Source organism: Phoca vitulina, unplaced genomic scaffold (assembly GCF_004348235.1).
Source record: "Phoca vitulina isolate PV1807 unplaced genomic scaffold, GSC_HSeal_1.0 scaffold18, whole genome shotgun sequence".
Taxonomy (NCBI): domain Eukaryota; kingdom Metazoa; phylum Chordata; class Mammalia; order Carnivora; family Phocidae; genus Phoca; species Phoca vitulina.
In genome coordinates, this window is record NW_022589721.1 from 10,443,881 (window position 1) to 10,461,621 (window position 17,741).

Below are 17,741 nucleotides of genomic sequence, written 5' to 3' on the forward strand. Positions count from 1 at the left end.
AACATGAAAACTTTTTGAAAAATAAAGATATCAATTAAAAATTAGGGGAAAAACTCTATTGTCACCAACACACCAAGAAATGCAAATTAAACAAGATACTATGATTAGTTCTTCAAATTTACATACACACATTTTAATGCTAATACCTCTAACACTAATGTTAATGAAATTGTAGAAAAATGTGCTTCATACTCCTGCTGTTAGGAGATGAACATTAAGAGCCTTAAAACTGGCCATTTCATCAAAAAAGGAACAGAGAAAATCTCCAAAAACAATGACAAAACAAGCAATAAAATGGCACTAGATATATATCTATCAATAATTACTCTGAATGTAAATGGACTAAATGCTCCAATCAAAAGACACAAGGTGTCAGAATGGATTAAAAAAAAAAGTAAGACCCATTTGTATTCTGCCTACAACAGATTCATTTTAGACCTAAAGTCATCTGCAGATTGAAAGTCAGGGATGGAGAAACATTTATCATGCAAATGGTTGTCAAAGAAAACTGGAATAGCCATACTTATATCAGACAAACTAGACTTTAAAACAAAGGCTTTACCAAGAGATGAAGAAGGGCATTATATCATAATAAATGGGACAATCCTATAAGAAGAGCTAACAACTGTAAATAATTATACACCCAACATGGGAGGACCCAAATATATAAAACAATTAATAACAAACATAAAGCAACTAATTGATAATAATACAAGACTAGTAGGGGACTTTAATACCCCACTTAAATCAATGGACAGATTATCTAAACAGAAAATCAACAAGGAGACAATGGCTTTAAATGATACACTCTACCAGATGGACTTAACAGATATATTCAGAACATTTCATCCTAAAACAGCAAAGTACATGTTCTTCTCAAGGGCATATGTGATATTCTCCAGAATATATGACATACTAGGTCACAAACCAACCCTCAACAAGTACAAAGTATTGAGATCATACCATGCATATTTTCTGACCCCAACAATATAAAACTTGAAGGCAACCACAATAAAAAATTTGGAAAGACCACAAGTACATGAACATGCTATTTAAACAACATGCTACTAAACAATGAATGGGTCAACCAGGAAATCAAAGAAAAATTTTTTTAAAATATGGAAACAAATGAAAATGAAAACAAAACAGTCCAAAACCTGTGGGATGCAGCAAAAGCAGTCCTAAGAGGAACATATAACAATATAGGCCTACCTTAAGAAGCAAGAAAAATCTCAAATAAACAACCTAACCTTAGACCTAAAGGAGCCAGAAAAAGGACAACAAAGTCTAAAGCCAGCAGAAGGAAGGAAATAAAAATTAGAGCAGAAATAAATGATACAGAAACTAAAAAAAAAAAAAAAAATAGAACAAATCAATAAAGCTGGTTCTTTGAAAAAAATTACAAAATTGATAAACCTCCAGCCAGAATTATCAAAAAGAAAAAAGACCCAAATAAATAAAATTACAAATGAGAGAGGAGAAATAACAACCAACACAACAAAAATACAAACAATTATAAGATAATATTATGAAAGACTATATCAACAAATTAGACAACCTGCAAGAAATGGATAAATTCTTAGCAACATATAAACTACCAAAACTGAAACAGGAAGAAATAGAAAATTTGAACAGATCAATAACCAGAAAAGAAAATGAATCAGTAATATAAAAACCTCCAGGACCAGATGGCTTCACAGAAGAATTCTACCAAACATTTAAAGAGGAATTAATACCTATTCTTCTTAAACTATTCCAAAAATAGAAAAGGAAGGGAAACTTCCAAATTCATTCTATGAGGCCACCACTACCCTGATACCAAAACCAGATAAAGACTCTGTAAAAAAGAAAATTACAGGCCAAGATCCTTGATGAATATGGATGCAAAAATTCTCAATAAAATACTAGCAAACTGAATCCAACAGTCCATTAAAAGAATCATTCACCATGATCAAGTGGGATTTATTCTGGGGTTGCAAGAGTGGTTCAATATTCACAAATCAATCAGCATAAAAAACCACATTAATAAAAGAAAGAATAAGAATCATATAATCATTTTGATAGATGCAGAAAAATCATTTGACAACATACAATATCCATTCATGATAAAAACCCTCAACAAAGTAGTGTTAGAGGGTACATACTTCAACATAATAAAGGCCATATATGAAAAACCCACAGCTAATATCATCCTCAATGGGGAAAAACTGAGTCACGAACAAGACAGGGATGGTCTTGTCCTCTCTGGTCAGGAACAAGACAGGGATGTCCACTCTCACCACTGTTATTTAAAATAGTACTAGAAGTCCTAGCCACAGTATTCAGACAACAAAAGAAACAAAAGGCCTCCAAATCAGCAAGGAAGAAGTCAACTTTCACTATTTGTAGAGGACATGATACTCTATATAAAAATGTAAAATACTCCACCAAAAAATTGCTAGAACTGATATATAAATCCAGTAAGGTCACCAGATACAAAATCAATGTACAGAAATCTGTTGCATTTCTATACAATAATAATGAAACAGCAAAAAGAGAAATTAAGGAATCAGTCCCATTTACAATTGCACTAAAAACAATAAAATACCTAGGAATAAACCTAACCAAAGAGGTGACAAACCTATACTCTGAAAACTATAAAACACTGATGAAAGAAATTGAGGAGGACACAAAGAAATGGACAGACATTCCATGCTCATGAATCAGAAGAACAAATATTGTTAAAATGTCTATACTACCCAAAGCAATCGACACATTTAATGCAATCCCTATCAAAATACCACCAGCATTTTTCACAGAGCTAGAACAAACAACCCTAAAATTTGTATGGAACCAAAAAGGAACCCGAATAGCCAAAGCAACCTTGAAAAAGAAAAGCCAACCTGAAAGCATCACAATTCCATACTTCAAGTTATATTACGAAACTATAGTGCTCAAGATAGTATGGTACTGGCACAGAAACAGACACATAGATCAATGAAACAGAATAAAGAACCCAGAAATGAACCCACAATTATATGGTCAATTATTCTTCAACAAAGCAGGAAAGAACACCCAACGGGAAAAAGATAGTCTCTTCAACAAATGGTGTCGGGAAAACTGGAAAGCTATATGCAGTAGAATGAAACTGGACCACTTTCTTAACCATACACAAAAATATATTCAAAATGGATGAAAGACCTAAATGTGAGACCTGAAACCATAAAAATCCTAGAGGAGAACAAAGGCAGTAACCTTTTTGACATTGCCCATAGCAGCTTCCTTCTAGCTATGTCTCCTGAGGCAAGGAAAATAAAAGCAAAAATAAACTATTGGGACTTCATCAAAATAAAAGGCTTCTGTACAGTGAAGGAAACAATCCATAAAACTAAAAGGCAACCTGTGGAATGGGAGAAGATATTTGCAAATGACATATCTGATAAAGGGTTAGTATACAAAATATATGAAGAACTTATAAAACTCAACACCCCAAAAACAAATAATCCAGTTAAAAAATGGGCAGAAGACATGAACAGACATTTTTCCAAAGAAATACAGATGGCCAACAGACACATGAAAAGATGCTCAACATCACTCATCATTAGGGAAATACAAATCAAAACTACAATGAGATATCACCTCACACCTGTCAGAAAGGCTAAAATCAACAACACAAGAAACAACAGACAAGGATGTGGAGAAAGGGGAACTCTTGCGCTGTTGGTGGGATTGCAAACTGGTGCAGCCACTCTGGAAAACAGTATGGAGGTTCCTCAAAAAGTTAGAAATAGAACTACCCTATTATCCAGCAATTATACTACTAGGTATTTACTCAAAAAATACAAAAATACCAAGTGGAAGGTATACATGCACCCTGATGTTTACAGCAGCATTATCTATAATAGTCAAATTATGGAGGCATCCCAAATGTCCACTGACTGGTGAATGGATAAAGAAGATGTGGTGTATGTATACAATGGAATATTCCTCAGCCACAAAAAAAGAATGAAATCTTGCCATTTGCAAGGTCATGGATAGAGTTAGAGAGTATATTGCTATGTGAAATAAATCAGTCAGAGAAAGGCAAATACCATATGATTTCATTCATATGTGGAATTTAAAAAACAAAACAAAGGAGCATAGGGACAAGAAGAGAGAGGCAAACCAAGAACCAGACTCTTAACTATAGAGAATGAACTGATGGTAACCAGAGGGGAGGTGGGAAGGAGGCATGGGAGAAATTGGTGATCAGTATGAACACCAGGTGTTGTATGGAAGTGTTGATAACTATATTGTATACTTGAAACTAACATTACACTATACATGAACTAACTGGAATTTAAGTAAAATCTTTAAAAAAAAAAAAAAAGGGACATGTCATGTGTCTCCATCATTTCTCATTGACGAGTTTTGTCCTAAGTAAATAATCAGAAATGTGGCTAAAGAGTTTATTTTTATTTTCTTTAAGATTTTATTTATTCATTTGTCAGAGAGAGAGAGAGCACAAGCAGGGGGAGCGGCAGGCAGAGGGAGAAGCAGACTCCCTGCTGAGCAAGGAGCCTGACATGGAACTCAATTCCAGGACCCTGGGATCATGACCTGAGCCTAAGGCAGACGCTTAACTGACAGAACCACCCACATGTCCCTAAAGAGTTAATGTTTAAATTATTCTTTTAAATAACAGTATAATAGCAAGAAGAACAACCTGTGTACAACAATAGAAGATTGTATAAGTAGAGATGTAGAAACAGATACAGAAATAAACGTAGATAGTTTGGATATCCATAATATGAAGATGTTACAGTCCTTATAGTGGAGTTGACAAAAGACATTTATTCCCAATGAAAAATGCTTGGGGTACACTGTCAAAAGATAGGGACTACAAAACCACATAGAGTATATACCAATTTTGTAGGAAAACATTCAGGTGTGTGTGCATGGATTGTGAAGAAATAATTAGAAAGAAACAATAGTTGAGGTTCCTGATAGCTATTTCCATAAATTTCCTGTATTTATTTCTAGAGAGAGATTATTGATGTTTTCTCTTCTTCTCTCGTGCATAAAATTTATAAATGTTCCAAAATTAGTAATGTTTTATTTTCAGATAAGTATGTTTGCATACTTATCTTATTTAATAAGATATATATCTTATTATATATATAATAAGATTATATGAGTATATCTTATATACTTATTTTATACGTGTGTGCATGCATTTTCCCTTATTGGAATGTTCTTTCCAAAAACACTTCACTTATTTCTCTTTCTTTTTTTTATTTCTGTTCTCATCTTTATTTTTATTTTTATTATTTTTTATCATTTAAAATATAATTGACATACAATATTATATTAGTTTCAGGTGTACAACATATTCATTCAACAATTATGTACTTCATTTAGATAACAACTCACCATCTTTCATGTTCAATCTCAAATGTTCCTTTCTGAGATTGACCTTGCCAACTACCTTGCTTCCCATAGATATTATTTTTCCCTTGTCATATTTTTGTCATATTCTTATCCTATATAACATTTATTGACATTTTGGCAACATTTTTAAATATTAACTTGGGGCTTATCTGTTTAATCTAACTGTCCCGTGAGAGGAAGGATCACATCTAGTGTATACTAGTTGTCTGAGATTTAGTAAATGCTCAAATAATATTTGCAGAAAATAACAGCAACACAGCCTCTGGCATAATGGAGCCCTAAAGAGAATTTACAGAACAAAATTAGATAAACTGTCTAAAAGCGAAGAATTAGGAAAGAGGACAGAATACATGTAATAAAAAGAGCTGGGATGGGGAAATAGTCTTTGAGTTCTAGTCTCTGAGTTCTAGAACATGTTTGTTAACCTTGGCCAATATTCTCATCTCCCTGGTCTTCAATAAAATCTGCTCAAAAAAGCTATAAATAAATAAATAAAAATGATATTTGCAGAATGAAAGAATTCTGAATGTACATCATCTTACACAGTTTTCTACTGGTTATATTTAGTGATTCCTTAAGAAGTTTTGCTTATGAGTTCAAAAATCAGTGAACCACTTATTTTAGGTTAAGTATTCTTCCATATGAAATATTCTTTTAGTAGTACTCTCCTTAGTAGTACTAAAATTTATAGAAATTTAAGGTGAGCACACTGATAAATAATTCAGTTAACGTTTCTCAATTTGAAAATGAAAACGTTAATATTAAATTCTTGTCTTCTTTTCTTTCACTTACATTTTGACATTTACTTGGTACCTTGAAAGATTAATGCAGCTCCACTATTAACACATAAACAGGCAAATAAAGAGTTTTCATTTTCTCTCTTCAATAATACAGGTGACATGTAGTAATTAATATTAGTTGAGGGATGGCTTGTATTTTCTTGTTTTTCAAATATTAATTTGAATATTTTTCCATAATGTGGTCATAGTGAACTCACACAATATATTTCAGAACTGCTACAAGGTCAATAGTTAGAATTTAATTTTAAGTGCAAATCTATAAAAAATTACACATTATACACAGTAAATTTTCTTAAAAAGTTAATTTTGGAAATTTCACCAGCTTGAGTTATGGTAAAATGACTGAAAAAAGAACACTGATACAATGAAGAATTTAAGGAGCTTAAGTTTCAAAGAAGTGATTAATGGTCTACTTAAAATAAACAGCAACATGGCAGTTAAAATAGAAAGATATGACATTTTCAATGACTGATGTGTACTTAAAGGCGATGTACAAAAGATAAATTGCCAAAAATCAAGGGAGATATGCAAAATAAGGCATTAAAATCTTTGATTCATAAAGTCAGATTTTAAAACTATATAACTTTGAGAAAATTGGAAGAGGGAGTATTTAAGGAGTAGTGTGAAGAAAAATAAGTCTATTATTTAATATAACATTGAATCTCTACTTTATTAAACTAAAAAATAAAGGTTGTTTCCTGTGTACTTACAAAATGTAAAATGGTAGATCAGTTGAATTATTGAAGATTGATTGTATTAATGGCTCTGGTTCTTAACCCCTCCTTGTATCCATGTACTTTGCTATGTGACTTTATAACTCCTTTCACTGAAGGGACCGGGTTTATTTCCTTGACCCTTGGTTCTGAATTTGGCAGCATGAATTTCTTTGACCAATGCTGTGTTCATGGATGTGGTGCATGTAGAGCCTTAACAAAGCACTTGTACATCTGGACCTTAAGCTCTTGTGACTTAGCCATCACTATGAATACATGCCCAGGTTTGCTTTGCTGGAAGTTAGAACAGGTAGACCAGAACCAAGTCAGCCATGGTCAACCTAGTTCCACTGATAGGCAATGAATACCTGATTGTGTCAGCAAGTCCAGCTAAGGCCAGTAGAAAATTCCAAGTAACTTTCAGACTTTTGAGCTAAGTCAATGCTTTTGTGTTAAGCGACTGGTACTTCGTTTGTTGCACATCATTTTGACAATAGATAACTATTACATCTAGAAATAGACTTTACTAAATTCCAGACTGTTTGAGTAGATCAAAAATATAAATTCAGAGTTTCCTTACTAGGGACACTGCAGCCATAATTCACTAAATGGAATCTTTGTGGAATCTAGTTAATGAACACATTCATCAGCTACTTATTCTATGTGAAAAACCGTGTCATTAAATATGGGTGCGATAAAAATCCTGGCTATTTCAGGACCGCTCAGATATGTATTTGAATAATAAAGCCACTATAGCCATGGAACATTTAAAACATTAAAACTAAGAGAGTGGTCAAGTGGCAAAAACTCTGCATGGAAAATAAAAACATATTCAAAGGAAAACCTAACTAGGGCACTGTCGAAATTCCCACTTTAACTCTTCTGAAGGGAATGCCATGTTCAAGTTTAGTTAAAATTTATAGAAAAGGCTATAACTGAAGAAGAAGAAAGAGGAGGAGTAGGGGAGCAAAAAGGAGAAGGGGAGGGGAATGGAGGAGGAAGGAAAAGGGAAAAAAGGAGGAGAAAGAAGTTGTTATCAGCAAGAGGACAGTTACTGAGATAAAAGCAAAACCTTTCAGTGCTATGGGCAGAGCTTGTTTATTCTAAGGAAATCTTTGAAGAAAGAAACTTAAGAGGGGACATACTCAATATATATTTCATAACAAAATAATTGAGCAAGATGCACTGGGAGTTACCAGGAGCAGAGTGATCCACCCCCCTCAAGGAATAATAGGAACAATTTGGAGAAAAATGGTATGTTTCAGTGCCAAAAACTTCAATAGATAGCTACACACACACACACACACACACACACACACACCCCAAAGCAAGTAAAACCAAAATAAACAAACAAGGACATAAATAGTGGAATGGGGAGAGACACAACGACAAGAGATAGAATGGAGAGAAACCTAGGTGTCATTCTCGTGTAAGTAATCCACTAAAAGTAATTGACTTAGAAATCTTGTCTGTTTGTGAAACACGATCCAGAAAACTATTTTTCACAAAACAAATATTTTTAAAAATGTATTCTGTATCTCATTTAGGTGAAACATTTGCACTGCTACCTTCTCATTTAATCCTCTCAGAAACCGTTATCATATTCTTTCAAAAACGTGAAAATTGGCTTTCAGGGAGGTTAGAAAACTGGCCTCAAAGTACACAGTAGAGACAGTATTTGCACCCATTTAGACTTCTGGTAGGAAGAGAAGAGTGAAATGTTTTTGGTGCATGAATCCTAGATTAAGGTAAATAAGGCTAGAAGCAAGATTTTTTTTTTTTTTTAAGATTTTATTTATTTATTTGACAGAGAGAGACACAGCGAGAGAGGGAACACAAGCAGGGTGAGTGGGAGAGGGAGAGAAGCAGGCCTCCCGCGGAGCAGGGAGCCCGATGTGGGGCTCGATCCCAGGACCCTGGGATCATGACCTGAGCCGAAGGCAGACGCTTAACGACTGAGCCACCCAGGCGCCCCTAGAAGCAAGATTTTTGATATCAGATAGTAGTTTGAAAATGATTTTGCACTGACAGTACTTAGCAAAATTAAGTTGTCTAATTTCCAATTTTGTTAAGTAGAGAAGGAAAAACAATAATAGAATCTATGTCATAGGGGCATTTGGCACAGACAATATTGTTGGGATTCAGAGCCAGCTCTGATTTGTGGTTGTGGTGGTTTATGAAATAAAGAACGTGAGTGCTCAATAACATGAAGGAAAGAACATATGCTTTGCAACTATGGAACTTGATTTGTAATCAGGCTCCAACACGAACCGTCTGGGACTCTTAAAATACAGTGTAACATCTCTACTTTTCATTACTGTTTCTTCAGGTGGCTCTAATATTTTCAAAATTGGAGGAGGGGGTTGTGCTTGGGAAATAAATGAATGTAAAGTTCCTAGTCCAGTGCCTGATACATAGGATGTATCAGGAATGGTAGCTATTAGTGACATTTCAATTTATTATGTTTATTAATAGTTAAAATGTATTAAGTGACTTAAGTAATATTTAAAAGTAATTATATTGGTTTTGGCAAACTGAAAGAAGAGAGACTGTTGTTTGAGTGTTCTCCATTGCTTGCTCAGAGTTATAAGTATATGTTCCTAAGACTGGATGGAGAGATGGCCTATTGAATTTTAAACTGGAAGAAACTCAAAACTTATTTGAAATCCATTTTACATTTGGAAAGTGAAAGATTCATTATTTCATGAGGTCATTTAAGGAGCGATGGTAGAGGTTGGGCAAGAATTGGGGTTTATAATATTTGTTTCAGTGGAAAGAAGTCAATTCCAGAAGACATCATCCAAGAAGCTGAAATATGAGATACAACTCAAGAACTTGATAAATATGAGTGGATAAACAAGAAGGGAAGAATTACAGGGTGAGCTAAGTGAACAAAGCAAAGTGCACATCTAACTTTAGAAAGTGAGTTGCTCACTGTCTCTGAAAGGAAGTTTCCATATAGAAGATTGGAAAGGATTGGTAAAAATATAGGTTCAAGGTCTTGTAGAGAGTCCTGAATGCCTGGATTATGTGGACACTGTTCTATAGAAATGGGCAAGTCATCGGATGCAATAATAAAATTGACTTTCTGAAGTATCTAAGGACATTTAAGAGCAAGGGGAAGGGCTAGTGAGAAGGAGAAGAAAGCACTATTATTTTGTTCTTAAATGTAATTGGAAGTAGTAATTAGTACATAGAAATGCTAGATATAGGATAATGCATATAGTATATAAGGAAGTGAAGAGAAAAGCAACAAAGTCCTACAAATAATCATTACGTTCAAGTGAATTACATAAATAAAAGACATATGAACAAGGAGTTTTAAATAGATTTTTTAAAATCTAGTTAAAGTTAGTAACGGCAGCATCAGGAAAATATTTGTTATGTATACAAATACTTTCAAAGACAGGGTGTTTCACTAGACACAATGCAGACAGACCATTAGGAAAAAATGATTATTTTTTGCTTCAGGCAGATAGCTCTTTGTGGCTTTGATTAGCATTCCATAACATCTTTTGAGTGGCAACCAGTCTTTTACCTTAATTTTCTGATTTGACAGTTTTCTTCATGGCGAAGGATTATTAGTTATCACCAAAGTTAACACATGAAATTAACCATGTCAGTAAAACGGCATGAATTTCCATTTGACTATTTTGGGAATTGAGAGAACAGTCACCAAAGCAACCAGAATCCTTTGCCAAAATATCAATGAATTATATTTCACGTTTAAATACAGCACATACATACATACATTTTATTTTCCTTACAACATGTGTTGTTTTAAGGCCAGGATTTAAGTACCAGGAGAAGTTGCCCAGAACTACTCAAAAGTATATCTGTACTTTCTGTGACTATTGCAGGTTAGATGGTGAGGCTCTATGTCCCAGGATTTCATAATCTAGTGAAGATGTGCGCTAATGCAAGTGAAAACAACTGGCCTAGTCTTACATTTATGATCATCTTCCTCATTCTCTCTGATAGTGGAGCTTGAAGGAAATGTGATAGTGTTCTTCAAAACAAAAGAATTTCATTTTAACTCTGAAAAGCTTTGACAACTCCCCAAAGCATATATCCATTATTGCCATTAAAATATACGTAAATAGGTGAAAACAGAGGAACTGTGAGATATTAGTACAAAGAGTTAAACATTTTATTTTACTAGTAAATGATTAAAAAAACAAAACAACAGTTTCCCATAGTAGAGCATATCTGTTGAGTAGCAGATTTTTTTTTTTTCTTTATAGCTTAGATTTTTTTCAGGGAACACGTTTTGGTTCTGAACATTAAGTTATAAACCAGGTGCACTATTGACTTCAAGACAGAATAGACCAACTATCCAAGCATTAAATACAATTGCGCCCTCTGAATATAAAGACCAATTTTTTAGTCCTTACTCAGTCAAAACTATCTTTAGAATCAGTGGGAGTTCTTACTAAATTAGGAAGGAATTGGATTTAATAAACCCACAGCTGTGTCCATTTTAGTGTTGCTTTTTCTCCAGGATTCATCGTATTTTTTTTTAATTTTAACTAAAGAAAAACTGTTTTGTATTACAAATATGATGAATAATTAAACAACCAGAGACTAATTTTGACAGCTCTATTTCTGAAAGTCTTCTTGAAAAGATAGTATCACTAGAGTAACATAGAACACTCATGTAAAAAATCAAGCGTTTAAGGCAAAACCTAATGCTTTAAATTGTATTTACTTTGTTTCTATGGCACCATTTTATGGGTGTCTTTTAGATCCAAATAAAAAGAGCCTCTGGTCTGAAAAAATTATTTCAAATAAATAAAGAATCCAGGGGGAAAAATAGAAAACTATATATAGAAAATTTGGCAAAAGCACCAGGCTGAGGTTTGGAATCTTCCAATTCTCCCCTCTTTTTCTTTTCAGAGGACATAGAAAGGAAAAAAGCAATAATAAAACATGATTGCTTCCTGTGATTATGACATTCTAAAGGGAAGGCAATTTTTGCATTAATATTATGAAAAATTCTCCTGAAACACCCAGAAACAGCTGTTTTAAATTCATCCGTAGCAAGTGTAAAAGTAAATACTCTTTTGAAATTATGATGATAAAAGGTTCATCTCAGCAATCAAACCATATTTCCCCTCTGAAAACATTTGTATGTGCTTGAAATTAGAGAGCTTTTCCATCCCCAAATGATAGAAAGAACCACTCTGGCTCCCGTGGAGCAATGTGACCCAGAGAGGTCCATATTACAGTTGTTGATGTGTCAGGCATGACCAAGTAATGCCGATGATCTATTCACATGCAAACTTTTAGTTTCAAACAAAAGGGACTGGAAAAACTCAACCACCAAAGTGATTCCCAAAGCCAACTTCGTGAAATAATTATATCGATTTGAAACATTAATAACTATTCTTTTGAAATGTTGCTTTCAAATAAGTCCTTAATTAAAAATGTGTCCTGTAGAATTTCTAAAGTGAATCTAACATACAATACAATTTCTTCCAAAATTTAAAAGGATGGGTAAAATTATGCTTTATTTTTTTTAATCTATGGCCACAATTTCATATGCTATATGAATAACAAAAATGAAGGTCAGTGAATATAAATATGTAATACGTGGTAAAATAGTGGGTTACTATTACCATGGTTTAATAGTGACCGTGGAGAAATTAGACATGCTCTACATTGCTTAAAACAACTGAATAAAAATACAATGAATAAGCATAAGTTTATAATCATAAACATAAACATAAAAACCATAAATATAGGAGCTTCATCCAAAAGAGAATTTAGCTCTAAATTCCTTTAAATCGGGATATGTGTCTTTTTCTCCCTCTATCAGATTCTAATTCAGTGACTGTGATTTATGAAGTCTTCAATGCATATTTTTTGCTGTATATTGAGAAATTTCATGTAGTAAGAGGAAAAACAACTGTAATTCTAAAGTGATAATCCTGATATCTGTCTGAATACAGTATTTTTTCACTCATTTGTTCAGCAAACATTTTCATCCACATATTATTCACTCACTCCTGCAAATGTGTGCAATTATATACAGGGGCACACACTTCTGTGTACCTGAGAATAAAAATATGGCATAACTATCTTGGCAAGAAAAAGCAAAGAGACATGAAAGTAGAATAGCAAGGCATGATACTGACTGCCAGAATTAAGAAAATATTTTCCCATTGCAGATTAAAACCCAAGAAACAAGTTGACAACCATTTGGTCCCTAAAAAACACAGCATATTTGTATGTGTGTTTGTGTGTGTGTGTGTGTTTATGTGTTATGAATGTGTTATGTGCAAGACATGAAGTTAGGTCCTTATTATATAAAATATAAAAAACAAATTCCTGCCCTAATGAAGATTATGTTGCTAACGGTTAATATAAATTGTGTGTACATGCTGGGATTTTCAATCTCATCATGAGGATCACTAAATACATTGTTGAAAATGTACTCCCTTAACAATCTTATAAAGTAATAAAAGAAATTTTCTTTTTATTTAATCCCATGAAAGGAATACGGAGTATTATTATTGTCAATCGTCATCTATAGATAGAGATTAGATATATACACACATATACACACATATATTTTATTAGAAAAATTACTTGCACAAAATTAATGCTAAAAGATGATATGTTTCCAAAACCTGAAACCAGAGGAAGTATTATACATTAGGTAACTCATGTGTTTTCTCACAAGAAGACTTCGATTTGAATGACCTCTCTGTCATTTGAGAGCTAGGCAACTTGGAGAATTTTCTTAACTACATGTTTTATTCTTTCATGAATAAAATGTGAATCATAAATGTCTATCAGCCTAAATGGTGTATGAAAGTACTTATAAACTACAAAATGATGTGTAATATCATTTCAATGGGAAGTATGAAATAAGAGGGGTAAGTTCTAGAAATTTTTTTTACAAATCTGGAAATTATGTAATAAATCATTGTAATGATTAGGAACAAGAAAACTGATTCAATTTCAAAGTGAGTTTCACATAAAAGTTTGTGTGCAAATGGGGGGCTAAGGACACTTCAGGGGAAAGACGAAGGTAGAACAAGCTGTATGATCACTATTAGGCAGAATAAAATTTAAGATAATCTAAGGATTGTAAAATTTTTAAGTACAAGGGCAACAACAAGAAAAATATTTAAAAGGTTATCTTCAAAACCAATAAATGAGAAAGTACCCTATCAGTCTAATATCTAGAGTATATACGATAAAGTGCATGCATGCTTTTTTTTTATTAGAGAGAGTATAGAATAATCATGATCAAGAAGTACTTGAAGCTCAGCCTTAGTGAGAGGATTATTTAGAGGATATCAAGCTATTTTAAATGAGTTGAGTTGAATTACGTCCCTGGATAATATAACAACTTGCATATTTGATCTTACAACCATTGCCATCACCTGATAAAGCACAAGGATAATATGTATTGTCAGAAGTTGTATGTGGTAAAAATGTCAAATTTCAAAGTAACGGAGAGAGCAAATTCCAAAAATATAAGAAAAAAGGGTTTGACACACAACAGTAACACAAATATACGACAGAATTATTCTAGTTTGAAAATATTTGTGAGACATCTACCATTTTAAAGAATTGCATTCAATTCTGATACTTAAAGATTAACATAACATGAAATGTACACTCTTGGCATAATCAGAATCATGGAAAAACAGCAACATGTGATAAAGTCTGTGATAGATTTGTGTACAAGTGCTCTGAAGCATGAAGAGGTAACATTAATATTATCTAGGGAAGTGACAATAGACTTTATATAGGAGATAATTTTTTTAATCTGAATGTTAAGGAGGCATATTAGAAGTTTACAGACAGAGACACAAACACTTCAGTGCATTTGAAAAAGTTAGGTGTCAATAATTTACTAAGAATAAATAATGTAAAGCATGGCATAGTGAACAAAACATTGAACCAGGAGTCAGGCAGTGTGGTTTGGAATCTAATACTAAACTACATGAGCTTAGTCGAAGTACTTGGGATGTATGTGTGTGTGTGTGTGTGTGTGTGTGTGTACATATATATATAATTTAACTTATTAATATGTAACATATTAATAAACATATTTCTTAATAAATCATTAAGTTTATAATTAATATTTTATAAATCTATTTAACTATATATTAATAAATCTATTTTGTATATTAATATCTTTTTGTCAGGCCCTAGTTTCCTTATATATAAAGTAAGGATTATGCAACAGTTTTATTTTTTTCTGATCTATTATTATCTACTCAAAGAGGAGAATTTCACAGTGTATGTCTTGATTTAAACAACAAATTTGTTAAGTATGATTATTAGAAGCAATAATCAAAACTGTCATTCATTAAGTAGTTACATAAGCTATCATATTTTATCAATGATGGCACATGTATGGGTAATTTGTAGACCTATGAACTGAAAAGGGATAATTGCAGATGCTGCAAACACTGTATCTACAAGTGTCTCTTATTAAATATTAAAGTTCGGTAAACTGAATAAAAGTCTCTAATGACAATGCTCTGTTTTGGCCTGTAGTAATATTGAATATATTTGGCAAATTTGTATACAACGGTACACAAGTTGTGTTTACCAAATTAGTAGATTACAGAAATTAGACAAGGTAGTTACATTAGAATTTGGTAAGAATTATGCATGCTGGAATAATGAGCTAGGTGTAAAAACTAAATTTGAAAAGAAAATAAAGGTAAAATCTTCCCATCAAGAGCTATAATCAATAATGTTTCGTATGAGCAGATTATAGACATTTCATCTGATCACAAGATAATTTATTTTTAAATTCCTTGAAGATAGAATATATGTCTGTTTTGCTCTCTGTCTAGAATCTAGTTCAGCAGTTGGAATGTAGCAAGTCTTTAGTACCTGTCTTTTGAACTGCATTTCCTGAAATTTAAATAAGCCAACACGTATGATAACTTTAGAACATGGCAGTTATAACCAGCTTCAACTAAATTGTAGTTCCTAGGATGAGGATAGATGAAATGTAGCTGAATTTGCACTGTATAGATCCAATATTAGCTATCAAGGTGGGATTCAAGGAACTACATTTAAGGGATTCATTGAATGTGACTTTAACACTGGACATTTTACACTTTACCATAATTATCCATGCAAATATCTGTCTCATAGGTACACTTTGAATTCTGTGTGGAAAAATACTATGTGTTCACATGTGGTATGATGGAACCCAGGGCATATATGGTGTTTGCCAATGAAGTGGTTTTATATGAAAACAAAACAAAAACCTTAATTTGTAGCATTTGCCAGTTTTAACAGTGTAGATAGTCCCACCAGGGCCCATGTCCAGATACCAATGGACTTTCCAGTGCCAAAGCAAACTGGCTCCAGCAACCCACAGACACATAGCACGCTGGGTTATGATGGCACAGCATAGATGTTCAGTGAATGCTCAAGAATGAATAAATCTGGGGCGCCTGGGTGGCTCAGTCGTTAAGCGTCTGCCTTCGGCTCGGGTCATGATCCCAGGGTCCTGGGATCGAGCCCCACATCGGGCTCCCTGCTCGGCGGGAAGCCTGCTTCTCCCTCTCCCTCTGCTGCTCCCCCTGCTTGTGTTCCCTCTCTCGCTGTGTCTCTCTCTGTCAAAAAAATAAATAAAATCTTAAAAAAAAAGAAGAAGAATGAATAAATCTGAGGTTCTGAGGAGCAATTGAGAATATATCGGTAGCTAGTCACAAAAGAAGTAACGTATCAGTAATTTCTAAATTGTTACGATGTTCTCATGTAGATAAAGGATTAGACTTATTCTAAGTAGCTCTTTGAAGTACACATGAGACCAAAGTTTAAAGTTATAGGAAAAAAAAATCTGTTTTAAACAATTAGAGCTCTTTTGTAAGATAGCAAAAATAAACAAACAAACATGAAATTAACCACCTATTTCAAGAATTCCATAGAGACGTTCTACATTGAGCAAGGAAATGAATGATCTAACTCAGTGGTTTTCCAAATCAAAATATATCAGAATGTGGGCAGCAGAATTTTTTTTATAGTTCCTCAACTGATTTTAATGTCTAGGAATGAAAAAGCCATGAATTGACTGCTGAAATTATTTGGATTCTATGTACACAGCTGCTGCAATTCTACAGTTACAATTAGGCATAAATTTAAAAAAGCAATCTACAAACATTAAATTGTTTTCAGTAGTTGAAGGTCATAGTAAGACTCTCCTCATGAACTTGAAAATTAAAGAAATGAAGTTGCCACCACTCAGTAACAGAAGTTGGCTGACCCAGCATGGTTAGCAGAAGGCTAAAAAAAAATAAAAGATTCAAGAATTTCTTTCAATTAGGCAATATAGATGTAATTAGAACAAGTGGAGCTGTATTCTGTAGTTTTTGCACAAATAAGGGCATTGACTGATCTAAAGATAAAATAAAGGTATTGACCAAAATAGAAATAATGAAAAGGAGCAAAGAAGCATTTACAGAGTTACAATGCCTATATTTCTGCATGATATAGAGAGAATTTTTGCAAGAAAATTTCAAACATTTCTAGGTCCAGAGCCAACAGTAAATTATTCCTGATAAACACCTCCCAAACCAAACATTTTGTTACATTAACCAATTTTCTTTAGTTATTTTCTATTTTCACAGATGCAAGTCTTGGTTTGCCATGTAGCTTGACTGCAAGGAGAGATACGCTGTAAGCCACAAATGTATACCTTGGTCAGCATTACATATTTATGCCTAGCACAGCTCTTGGCAAATAATAAAAAATTACACATATACATACGTTTTAATCAATGGGTGATCACAGACACAGCAGCATTTTTTGATCCTTATGACACCCTTCATTCTCC

At 33.2% G+C, this 17,741-nt stretch overlaps 1 protein-coding gene across 7 annotated transcripts in view; it reads right to left on the minus strand.

Annotated features, from left to right (window-relative positions):
- The window catches only part of CSMD3 (CUB and Sushi multiple domains 3), a 1,192,082-nt gene that overhangs the window by 1,146,757 nt on the left and 27,584 nt on the right, over positions 1-17,741 (minus strand). The window lies entirely within an intron of this gene.